Source organism: Callospermophilus lateralis, chromosome 3 (assembly GCF_048772815.1).
Source record: "Callospermophilus lateralis isolate mCalLat2 chromosome 3, mCalLat2.hap1, whole genome shotgun sequence".
Classification (NCBI taxonomy): Eukaryota; Metazoa; Chordata; class Mammalia; order Rodentia; family Sciuridae; genus Callospermophilus; species Callospermophilus lateralis.
Window position 1 is genome coordinate 24,076,022 of NC_135307.1, and position 12,549 is coordinate 24,088,570.

At 36.0% G+C, this 12,549-nt stretch overlaps 1 pseudogene; it reads left to right on the forward strand.

Moving 5' to 3' along the window:
- The first annotated feature begins 2,471 nt into the window (after positions 1-2,471).
- On the forward strand, positions 2,472-3,409 carry LOC143393655 (small ribosomal subunit protein uS2-like; annotated as a pseudogene).
- Positions 3,410-12,549: the final 9,140 nt, after the last annotated feature.

A 12,549-nucleotide genomic window follows, 5' to 3' on the forward strand; every position in this document is an offset into this window, starting at 1 on the left:
CAGTAGGTACCTCCTGTTTTTCTGGGTCACAGCCATGCTGCTTTCCTTCAGGTTATTTATCTCAGTTTGTCTATTTGTTTCTGTTCCAGTTGTCCATTCCCCCTCCTGGATTCTGTAGACGTAAGTCCCATGGCTATTTCTACAGCATTTCACACCAATGAATGGATTAGAGAAGACAATCAATAAATACCTGTTGGACAAGGAGAGTAGGAATACTATAGTTATGGTTCAGAGTTCTCAACTTTTTTTCAGGACTATATAATTCAAGAGAAGTTGTTAGTGCTTATAATTCTTGCAGTTATCACTAGTTCTTGGTGGTTTTACCTAAAATATTTACAATTAGCTATCCAGATTTCAGAGGACTTTCTTATACTGCTTTCAGCATCACAAGTAGAGTGAATTTTCATTCTCAAGCTATTTGCAAATGTGAGTTAGTTCTCATTCGCCTACTGCAACCAACGGATATTATCTTACAGCAAATGTCCAATCATCTCCTTAATGGAAACCAGAAAAGCTTGTCTACAAGTATAATTGATTTGGTCCAGAGTTGATGAGGGAATATATTGGACAGATATTATTATTTTTTGTCTCTCTGTGGATGTGTTTTCTGAGAGAGTGCAGGAAAGGATTCAGGGGTAATGAGTTCAAGGTCTGGTGTCTTGAAACATTAGGTTACAGCTAATGGCTAACCCAGGGTCAGATAAAGAGAACTCCCTTGTGATATCATTGCACAATTGCATAAGGCAGATGTGTAATAGAGGCTTGTATCTGTCCATGAAACATCTGGCATTACTCATGAGAAGCAGGTGCCTTAGTTGGATAAGCAGGCCACATAGCCATTCCAGGATGACACATTTCTGTTGTTTCTGGGTTGCAATTGGATTTTCTTTGGCTCCAGTCAACCCAAGCACGTTAATGATCTAGATGATAATGCAGAGGAAGATTGCCTAAGAAAGAAGATAAACATGTAGCCACATATTCTGGCATAATGAGGTTCTAGGTTTTGGAAAAATTAGTAAGCTACCCTGTAACTGACAGTCTGTAAGAGTCCAGATGTAATATGTATATATTTGTTGTGACAGGTTGAGTCACAATTGCCATGGATGAGATTTTCTTCAGAATTGGGTGTTTGCCTGCTAATCAGCCAAAACCTGTGTTAGATCTTAGCCAACCATGGGTCAGGGTATCGAAACAGTTTACTAAATTGTACCCATCACATAAACCTTTGTGTTTAACAAAATAAAATTTGTGAAAGTACTGGAAGAAAGTTTACAAATGTATTAACCTTCAGCCAGGTTACAGCATGTTAAAGTCACCGAGAGAACGTGGTGAACTCACCTGCCTTCCCCTTGCTTTACCGTATCCTGACTTGAGTCATTGCTGTAGTTTCATGGTGAAAAGCATATGGTGGTTTGGGTCTGGGCACACTTGAATGGTGAACTCTTTGAGTCCCACATAGGACTTGCCTGGAACTTGTTAATTTCTGATGTTTTAATAAGGGCAGTGTTTCTCAAGGTGTGGTATGCTGACAATCCGCTTCAAGATGACCTGGTATGCTTGTGAAAAACATATTCTTGGAGGCTGTCCCTGCAAATCCACTGAATTAGGTTTCTGTGTAAAGCTTAAAAGTCTACATTTTCAGCAAATATTCCAGATATGCTATGAATTTTAAAGTTTGAAAACTATCTAGGTTCTGTTGAAGTTAAGTGGGGTAATTTTTCACTACTTTCTAATAGATTTTAAATAAAATTTGGGGTTAAAATGATCAACTTTAAAAATAATGAACTGGTCATGGTGGCATATACCTGTAATCCCAGAAACTTGGGAGGTGATGCAGAAGGATCTCAAGTTTGAGGCCAACCAGAGACTTAGTGAGAGCCTAAGCTCACTAGTGAGACCCTGTCTCAAAATTAAAAATAAATAAATAAAAATTTAATAAATGTATATTAATAAAAACTTAACATTTTATCTGTGGATGTAACTCAGTGTTAAAGTACTCTGGGTTCTATCCCCAGTACCAAAACAACAACAGCAAAATACAAACAAAAAATAATAATTTTAATCTTACAAACCATTTTTGGTTTATCAACAATGATATTAATGAAAATTGCCACACAGCTAACCTTTAGGAATATCATTGCCTGAGCCCTACTCAAAAGTGACCCTATAGGACAAAGATTGATTTTCAGGCATGGGTCAGCTGGTGTGTGTGTCTGTGTACCTGCATGAACTTGTGTAGGAGAAAAGGTTGTCGATCAGGGGTCTGTTGTGTTTGATCATTCCTTCTTATCCCACATCAAATGGTTATGGGATGTTGGGGCTAAGAGGGACTTTTTTTTTTTTTTTTTTTTTTTTTTTTACTTTGTTAAATGATTTTAAGAAACATTCTTAGTCCTTTCCACTTTACCCAGGGAGGGGCCCATATAGCATTACTCTTAATTCCCTCGTAACTTTAAAGGGAAATTGTCATAATGTCAAGAGCCCTTGATGTCCTGCAAATGAAGGAGGAGGATGTCCTCAAATTCCTTGCAGCAGGAACCCACTTAGGTGGCACAACTCTTGATTTCCAGATGGAATTATATATATATATATATATATATATATATATATATATATATATATATATATATATATATGAAGGAAAAGCGATGGCAGATCATAAATCTGAAGAGGACTTGGGAGAAGCTTCTGCGGTCAGCTTGTGCCATTGTTGCCATTGAAAACCCTGCTGATGTCAGTGTCATATCCTCCAGGAATACTGGCCAACAGGCTGTGCTGAAGTTTGCTGCTGCCATCGGAGCCACTCCTATTGCTGGCTGCTTCACTCCTGGAACCTTCACTAACCAGATCCAGGCAGCCTTCTGGGAGCCACGCCTTCGGGTGGTTACTAATCCCAGGGCTGACCACCATCCTCTTACAGAAGCATTTCATGTCAACCTGCCTACCTTTGCTCAGTGTAACACAGACTCAGTCCTCTGAGCTATATGGACACTGCCATTCCGTGCAACAACAAGGGAGCTCATTCTGTGGGTCTGATGTGGTGGATGCTGGCCTGAGAAGTTCTGCACATGTGTGGCACCATTTCCCATGAATACCCATGCCTGATCTCTGCTTCTACAGAGATCCTGAAGAGATTGAAAAAGAAGCACAGGCTGCTGCTGAACAAGCTGTGACCAGGGACGAATTTCAGGGTGGATGGACTGCTCTTGCTCCTGAGTTCACTGCTACTCAACATGAGGTTGGAGACTGATTATGGAATGCTGAGGCTAAGAGGGACTTGGTGTGCAGATGTCCTCTGTGCCTAGCCAGTGGTTCCTACTAGAGTGCCTAGCCAGCCATTGAAGACTGGTCTGAAGCTCCCTCTGCTCAGGCCACTGAGTGGGTAGGAACAACTACCAAGTGGTCTTGAGCTGTTCTGCAGACACTTATTAATAATCAAAATGGAAATAAGGTTACAGAATATAAACACCAGTTTCTAAAAAAACAAAAGGAAATAGTCTTAGTATTTTTCTTTTACAAAAAATATAAGTACCAATTATACTAAGCTCTTCTCATGTCCTTCTCTCTCTCACTTTAATCTGTGGAACAAAGATATAAAACCTCCATTTAAAAAACATTCATGGAGTCATGGTGTTATGGTGTTCAGTCTTTATTGTTAGAAGTCATTGCTTAGAAACTGTGTTGAACTATAATATTCAAACTCAGTGTCACCTGGTAACCAGTACTAAGATCAAGAAACAGCTCCTCATTGGTGGCCCAGATGTCCCTCTAATTCCAGTTACTAAATCTTTCCAAAAATAAACATTTTCCTGATGGCTAGAAGTCATCTCTATTTCTAATAAATATCACTTGAGCTATATTTCATGTAAATATGAGGGTTTTTTTTTTTGCAGATATTGGAAACTTTAGAACCTTAAAGGTCTTCTTCATCACCAACATTCCTGACTAAAAGTTGGCTTTTTCAAAAAGTAAAACCCTTTCCTCTTCAATTTTTCTTTCACTGAGTGCAATCCTGTAGGTTCCACTTGATTTGTTTTCTTTCTAACCTGGAATGTGCAAACTAAAATTTTGGGGTATGATTAGGTATGTAGTCCATCTCAATTATGGAGCATAGGCAATTATTTGAACTCTATTAGTTTAAAACAAATGTTTGAAATTTTTTTTCTATTTTATCCAATGAGGGAAAAAAAAGGAAAAACCTTAGTCAACAAATATACTGATTGGATATGATGCAGTAGTTTACTGGTGCTAAAGATAATAGGGCAGGAATTCATATTGCTATATTAGGGTTCACAAATAAAAGTAAACATGGAACTGTTAGGGACTTCACATACTTTCCATTTCAGTCAGACCTTTGACTGGCATTCTCAGCAAAGGGAAAGTCTATTATCTGCAGGATTAAAAAAAAAGTTATCATGGCAACGTGAAAAGAATACCATAGGTGGGGTCTGCAACCCTGCTGCATGACCAAAACCAATTTACATGACCTCACTAGGAGTTTGTTTCCAAATCAATAGAGTGAGAACAATAATATATTCTTTTCAGAGCTGTGGTGAGGAACGTTATGTTTCTTAGCATCTATGAAACTGCCTGGCACATAGTACGTGTTCAGTCAATGCGGATTTTCCATGCAGAATCTCTTTCAGCATGGCAGGATTGCAGTAAACACAAGAACCTATTCCCGTAAATAATAAGACAGCATTTACTATATCTATTTTCCATACATTTCATTTTTATGTATTCATTCCAAATGAGCAGATGCTAATTGCATAGAAATTTGGAAATAGAGATGCCAAAAGATTTCCCTTGTCTACACATCCTCGGAGACACCCATGATGAATATTGGTTTTCATAGTCATCCAACTTACAACCTATCTCTTTAGTACCCTTCAGAATGCCCTGCACATAGTATGCACTCAACACTTGCGGAAATGACCTTTCTTCAAGAAGATATGATAGTAGTGTACATCCTTTATGAATTTTAGTTGTTGACTTAGAATGGAATCCAGAAGACTCTCCATCTTGTATAATAATAATTATTACATAATAATTCTTTGTTATTATTACTTATGATAATAATAACAATTACTATTATTTTTTAGGCTTCAAGGACAGATAATTTTCCTCTCATCTTTCAGCTCAAATATTTCTACAGCCAGGGATTACATTATTTCTTTTCATAACAGAGTAAATCTAAAATCAGATGTTAATGGACTAAATTGTTTTACAACTATTTTTATTAGACTTCCATTGCATTTTAAAATTGAAATTGGTTTCTTCTTTTCTTTTCTCTTGTTTTGAAAGTGAATCAAGGATTGCAGAAGCTAGCCTGTAGCTCCTGCTTATTTGCTTGCTCACTCATTTACTCACTCATTGGGAAAAGGAGTATAACTTTGTCATTCCTGTAAAATCAGGAGAAAAAGTGTCTGCTCTGCTTTTCACTTACCTGGTGATTGCAAATATCAGCTAGGATTTACCCAACAAAAGTGGTCATGATTTTTAAGCTCAAAAGTGCTTATAAGCTTTTTGTATTGATATGAGAGTAACAGAAAAATTCACATGCATAACATTAACATAAATATTTATGTTGGCCTATAATTGAGAGTAATGGACAGAACTGACTCTATGCTGGGTGCAGAGATTCACACCTCTAATCTCAGTGGCTTGGGAGCCTGAGGCAGGAGGATCACTAGTTCAAAGCCAGCCTCATAACTTTAGTGAGATCCTAAAGCAACTCAGTGAGATCATGTCTCTAAACAAAATCTAAAAACAGTCTGGGGATGTGGCTCACTGGTTACCACTGGATTCAATCCCTGGAACCAAAAGCAAAAACAAAAACAAACAAAAACAAAAAATCCTGACTTCATTTTTTTTTTTTTTTTTTTTTTTTGCTACAGGTACTTGACTCCTGAGCCACATCCCCAGCCCTATTTTGTATTTTATTTAGAAACAGGGTCTCACTGAGTTGCTTAGCATTTTGCTTTTGCTGAGGCTGGCTTTGAAGTCGTGATCTCTTGTCTCAGCCTCTGAGCTGCTGGGATTGCAGGTGTGTGCCATTGTGCCCGGCTCTGACTTTATCCTTTGATTATATTATTTCACAAAGCATTTTGTATTCTAATCCTTAATCATTCTGAATGAGTATATGAAGACTGGGAGGTACACATAAAAGGACAAAATCCCCCTCTGTCTAGAAGTTTTGTGGACTTTGATGATCACTTCATTACTAAATTCCAGTCTAGAAATTCATAAAACTAGGACAGAAAAAACAGGATGATACATTTTCTAGACTTCAGGGATAGAGAGCCATTCGTATTACAATTTTGCCTAAGTTCTGTACTGAAATACATGATAATAGTAACTGTTATCCAAGGCATTAAACGAACTACTTAGTTCGCATTTAGAAAAAATAGAATCATACATCCCTTAGACATATGGTTAGACTATCATGTCTCTGTGAAGAAAGAGCCTGTGGTTTGAAGTCATGTGAACCTGGTTTTTAATTAGTTGCTCTACATTTTCATTCATGTGACTTTAGACATAAGTTATTATCTTCTCTGAAACTCAGCTTTGTGGAATGCCATATCTAGCTTCCTCGGACAGTGCTTGGCCCTTTGTAGGCATCTGTATTGGTTTTCCTTTATTTCTCATCACAACACTGAATGTTTATTTATTTAAGTAGATTTGAATATTCAGGCATTTATCAGAGGATAAAAATTTTATTACATTTATTATACCAACATATAGTGTGAAAAAAAATCTGTGTCTTTATATGCATGGATTGCAAGCTTAAGAATTTTATTTTCAAAAAGATGTTTTTTAGGGGGCTGGGGATATAGCTCAGTTGGTAGAGGGCTTGCCTTGCATGCACAAGGCCTTGGGTTCAATTCCTAGCACTGAAAAAAAAATTATTAGAAATGTATTTACTTTGAGTAATGCACAAACATATATTGCAATTGAATTAATGACTTAAACACCACTAAGTGAACAAAAGGATGATATTTTAATCATCTTGGATTAGAAACAAACTTTCTTCATCTGATAGCAACCCAGAGATCATAGAAAAGTTTGTCACATTTCTCTATACTGAAATTTAAGAACTGTATTTGATTAATAAAAATTAATAAAACAAAGGGTAAACTCTGTGAGTCTATTCAAAATTCAGAAGTGAAGACATATATTCTTAATATGTAAAGAACACTTACAAATCAATAAGAAAAGATAAAACAACAGCAAAAAAAAGGTCCTGAAAAAGCCAGTGTTTAGGTAGCCTACTCTTTACACCTGAAAGATTTACTTTGGTAGTCTTGAGTCCAAGGCTTGAAGAAAGACTATAGATCCTTTTTTTTTTTTTTTTTTTTTTGCAAATGGGAAGATAGTGGTCCTATCTTCTAATGTGGTCTTATTTTTCAGTGTGATCCAGGGATACTTAATTCTGATTGTATAATTGCATTATTTTGATTGTTCATGCTTATTTTTGAAAAAGCATTATTTAAAATTTTTTGGTCTTTATATTTCTAAACATTTGTGTTATTTTACCTCCTTCGTTGGTACATTAGGGAACGTGCCCTTAAACCTTTCTTGATGACTCAATTTATCGTTAAGAACTAATTATTGTGCTTTGTTATAACACAGTGCAATGAGATTAGAAAGTGCCATTTACCCTATGCTAGTTAGGTTCAGTTTGCTATGCATTTTTGAATGTTTAGGGAGGCATTAATGCTAGCAATAAAAAACAACCATATAAATTGAAGTTGCCCTTAAGAATCCCCTCGAAAGCCTCTGATGTGGAGACCAATGGGCAATTTGTCAATCATTTCAGTACAACCAGCTTGTCTTTAGCATTTAAAAGCATTGGTCTTTCTCAGATTGAGCCCCAGATAAAATAGTTGGCTAGAAATGTGGTTCTAAGAAAAAAATATGTGTTTAAACTTTAGCGTTCTTGCTTTGTGTTTATTACATAGATGTGCTGATTGCATCCTTATATCTACCCTAAGTATGAAATCTAACTATTTTGTCCCCATTTTACAGGTGAAAAAAGAAGATTCTGAAAGATTAAATCCCTTGTCAACAAATATATAGGAGTGCTTGTGGTTTTGATTTAGAGTAATCCTATGCTATACCAATTGTTTTTAGAACTGTATGTAAAATGAGAGTAAAAAGATTCTAAGTGAGGGCCCAAAACAGTTTTCACAGAATTAGTCTGGGGAGGTAGCACAGTAGTAGAGTACTTGCTTCGCATGTGCAACACTCTGGGTTCCATCCTCTACAAACCAAACCAAACAAAACAAACTTTCACAGGATGAAAAGTAGACTTTTGGCTACAGCTTTAGGGGTGATGTGTACTAGCTATTCAGGTGCTTGACTGTCTTCTGCCTCTCATTGGTGTCCTACCTGGGTGAGGTATTACTCTGCATATTTGTAAGTTAAGTATGAGGTACCATGGTTCATACAGATATGTTTTTGATCATGCATGAAGCTTACCTTGCTCTGCTATGTAAAACACACTGTGATTAAGGAAGGAATTAAAATAATCTCATCTTCTTCTGGATATTTCACAGTTCACACCTCTGTGTATGGTATCATCGTCTTCATGAATCTTTCATTGTGCCCTAGAGTTGGGTATATCAGGGATGGACGTTTTTTGGGGGAAGATATCTATAATCAGCTGATGAACTGAACACAATTGTCTATGGATAACGTAACTCCCACCAGGTACACCCCACAGAGATCCCCATGTAAGGGAAAACAAACTCACTGCAGCATGTTTGCCATTTATTCATGAGTGCACATGAAAAGTGCTTGGCTTTGATACTCTGGAATCCAAAATGGTGATGTGAATAGCAAGCATTAAAGGTGAGAAGCAGGGAACTTATATAAGCATCTCTTGTTAGTTTCTTGTAATGATTGTGATCAAATTGCTTCATGTTGCTCTGTTCTTTCAAAGAAGAGATTAGCCAGAAAATTATTTTCTAAACCTCACTTCATGCAATTAACTCAAACACTTGCCTGAATGTTGAAGATTTCCAGATAGCTGAACTTTCCCTGCTCTCTTTCATTGCTCTCAGTGAGAGGTCCCTGAATTATCCTTAAGGTGAATCTCTTTGCCTATGACCCCAATACCCACCCATATACAAATCAAAATAAAATAAAATTATATTTTTAAAGTGACATGAAATCCCATAGTAAATGTCCCTAGTTTAGAGATGAAAATTGTGAGTTTCAAATGATGAAATTAAGATTCTTAATTTTCTGATTATGAATGTCTGAATCAATTCACTGTACCTGAAATTTTTAAACATTATTTCGATGAACCAACTATTGTTCTCATGTTAGATTCTGCATTGAATAATTCAGCCTTGTAAGTCAGTCACTTTCAATTCTTTGAGATGCACAGTCACATATACATATCCACATATGTAGCCATATGCATACGAAGGGTGTGTGTGTGTTTATAGTTGTGGTATTGTTCTGAGTGCATAAAGTATGTTGAAGAGAGGTGATGAATGCTTAGGTATGACATCTACCATTGTTAGCAGACTTTGGGGTAGGTTTCTCCATATCTATGAGTCTCCGTTCCTCATAAACAGTATTTCCTTCTCAGGATTGCTATGAAGATGAGAGAATATTAGGCAGGTGAAGAAGTTATTGAGCACTGCATAAACTTCCATGAATTAAAGTTTGATATGGCATACTTTCTTTGTCACATTAAACCATTGATTTGTGAGATGAAGGTCAGTACTGAATAATGGTAGCTATCTGTCCTCAGTAGTTCAGCAGTACCATCCTGACTACTTTATGAGCACACTGTCTGTTTCCCACCAAGAGACACAATCATCTTGCCAAAAGTCCTGTTTTCATGACAAAGGAAAAGCCAAGAGGCAGTTGTGGAAAATAACATTCACTTCATAGACTTGAGATGTTTGAATGTGATTAGTTGTAAAATACTCATATTCCTTTGGAAGAAAAATCTATCCTGAGTTTTAGTAAAATCAGACCTGAGGTTCAGGATTTGAAGTAAGGGTCAGAGTCAGACTGAGGTAGAAGTAGCCAGTGTTACAGTGAAGAAAGTCATGGTATATATAAGGAGTGGTGCTGGTCCATACAGTATTTATGAACAATGATTTTGGAGAGTCAAGCTTATTTTAAAAGTTCCGTAATTTCTCACGGCCTCCTAGTGCAGGTGGGTGATGTAAATTAGAAGACTTTTATTTTTCTGAATCTGAGGAGGTTTGGGGTATAGTTTGGGGAGGTTCTACTGAAGATCTGAAATTTTCAGCAATCTAAAGAGAAGGAATATTTGAAGGTTCTAGGAAAGTTGAGGAGAGAAAAGAATCAGAAGGTTTGTCAGTAAGTGAAAATAAAAAAAAATTGGTAATGATTTAGAAAAGGAAAGAAATATTTAATGGGAACCTTTAAAGTTTTTTTGGTGGGGTATGCAATTAAAATCTTTTCCTCCATCTTTTCTACAACATCTTCAGTAAAATTTGAACTTCTCATTTTAGATTTTTATATCCTTCCAAATTCATATGTTGAAACTTAACTCCAAATGTGATGGTAGCAAGAGTGGGGATTTGAGGAGGTGTTTAGTCATAAGGACAGAAACTTCATGAATAGGATAAATGTCCTCATAAAAGACACCAAGAGAGCTCCCAGGCCCCTTCTGACACATGAGGACTCAGAAAGCAGAAAGTGGGCTTTTACTAGTGAATCTCTCAGTGCCTCTATCTAGAAAGAACCAGTCTCCAGAACTGTGAGAAATAAATTCTGGGTATCTAAGAGGCCAAGTCTACAGAGTTTTGTTATAGCAGCACAACCAAACTAAGACAGATAGATTCTTTGGAAGAACTATGGGACACAAAAGTACCTTTGTACAGAGGTGGCACAAAACTGGTACATTTGAGAATATCTAGGTTTTCCTCTACTTTTGCCTGTCTCTAAAACTCTGACTTACCTATTGTTCTCAGAGGCCTCTATTACTTTTTTAATATATAGATCTGAAGGCGCCTTCAAGTCAGGCTCCGATTCCCAATGGAACCTTAAATTGCCCTGAAACATGTATGCTACCTTGTAGTGAGGCTCAAGGGGTGAGCAGATTAGCCCAGGGAGATGATGGCAGTGAGAACAACTGTGATTGTTATGGCTACATAGAAAAAAAGTAGTAAAGAGAAAAGATTCAGGTGATTTTTAAGTTACATCTACTAGAATCAAGAGTCCTTGTTTATAATGTGACCTCATTCAACCTTCATGACTTTAAGGTAGGTGCATTCATCCCTAAACCCATTGCTCACAGGACTATGAAAGTGGTCAGATGGCAACATATTAAGATTACAGGAGAAATAATCACTGACTACTAAAGCTAAGGATCATTATTTTCTTGATTTTAATGCAAAAATATACTTCTTAGGTAGAATAATTAATTCTATAATATACCAAAAGAAAGCTGCACACTGATAAATGCTTATTTATTCTCTTGCATAAGAAAGTAATTTGTAATAGTCAATAAAATTTTCAGGTGTTCTATTTTTAAATGGTGAATAATTTGAAAAGTTGTCATGATTTGGATATTCATAGTAGCAGTTATTATTGACTGTCTCATATATGAAATTTGATTTTGAAAAATCACCATTATTAGACTACTGAGAGGATAAAAATTTGTTAGTTTCTTTAGGCAAAACCTTTCACATAACTGTGAATCAAACATTTCCCAAACAAACTATATACATCACAAAATAGCAGTAGGGATATGCTAGATTTACAAGTATATTTTTAGCTTGAATTTTCATTATTCAATTTGCACATCAACATTATAGTTCAAATATGAATGTGTCAGAGAGCTCCTGCACAATTTATTGGACAAAGAGCATAAAATAATTTATTATCACCAGTCAGTTTCAACTTTCCAGTATATCTGAAGCTAGGAAATACCAACCAATTTGAAAAGAAAATAGTCACAATCTCTTTGCCAGTATTTTCTGTCTTAGAACTAAGGACTATGGGTAACATTTTGCATTTGGCTGCTGCTAGGCAAAATTTTTAAAAATTACCTTCTATAAATCTTGCTTACACAACAAACATGGTATTGCCTGAAAAATATAATAAATAATAATTGCTGTTTTCATACAAATACCTTCACTGGAGAAAACGACCATTCTGCTATTTAAATATTTATAGAGTAACTAAGAGGGTTACAGGAAAGTTACTTTCAAGCTTCTCAATTCATGATACATGTTTTGCTGTGGGAATATCTTTAAAGTTACTGTTCATACCAACACGGATAATCAAAGGCTAAACATAACTACAGATCCCTTGAGCAACCAATACACAATCATTTAGTAAATAAAAGATAAATTAGAGGATTTACACCATAGAGAATTTCTTTCTAAATAGAATTTAAAAATTATTTTAATAGGCTGTAGATGATAATTAATAAAAACCGATTACTGAAAGTGGTTGGCCTGATCTGGTACTCTAATAAGTATATTTATTCATCTTCAAAGTCAAGGGAAAATTCTTTTGAAACTAGGTTAAAGGCAGAAGTAGTATTTCTTA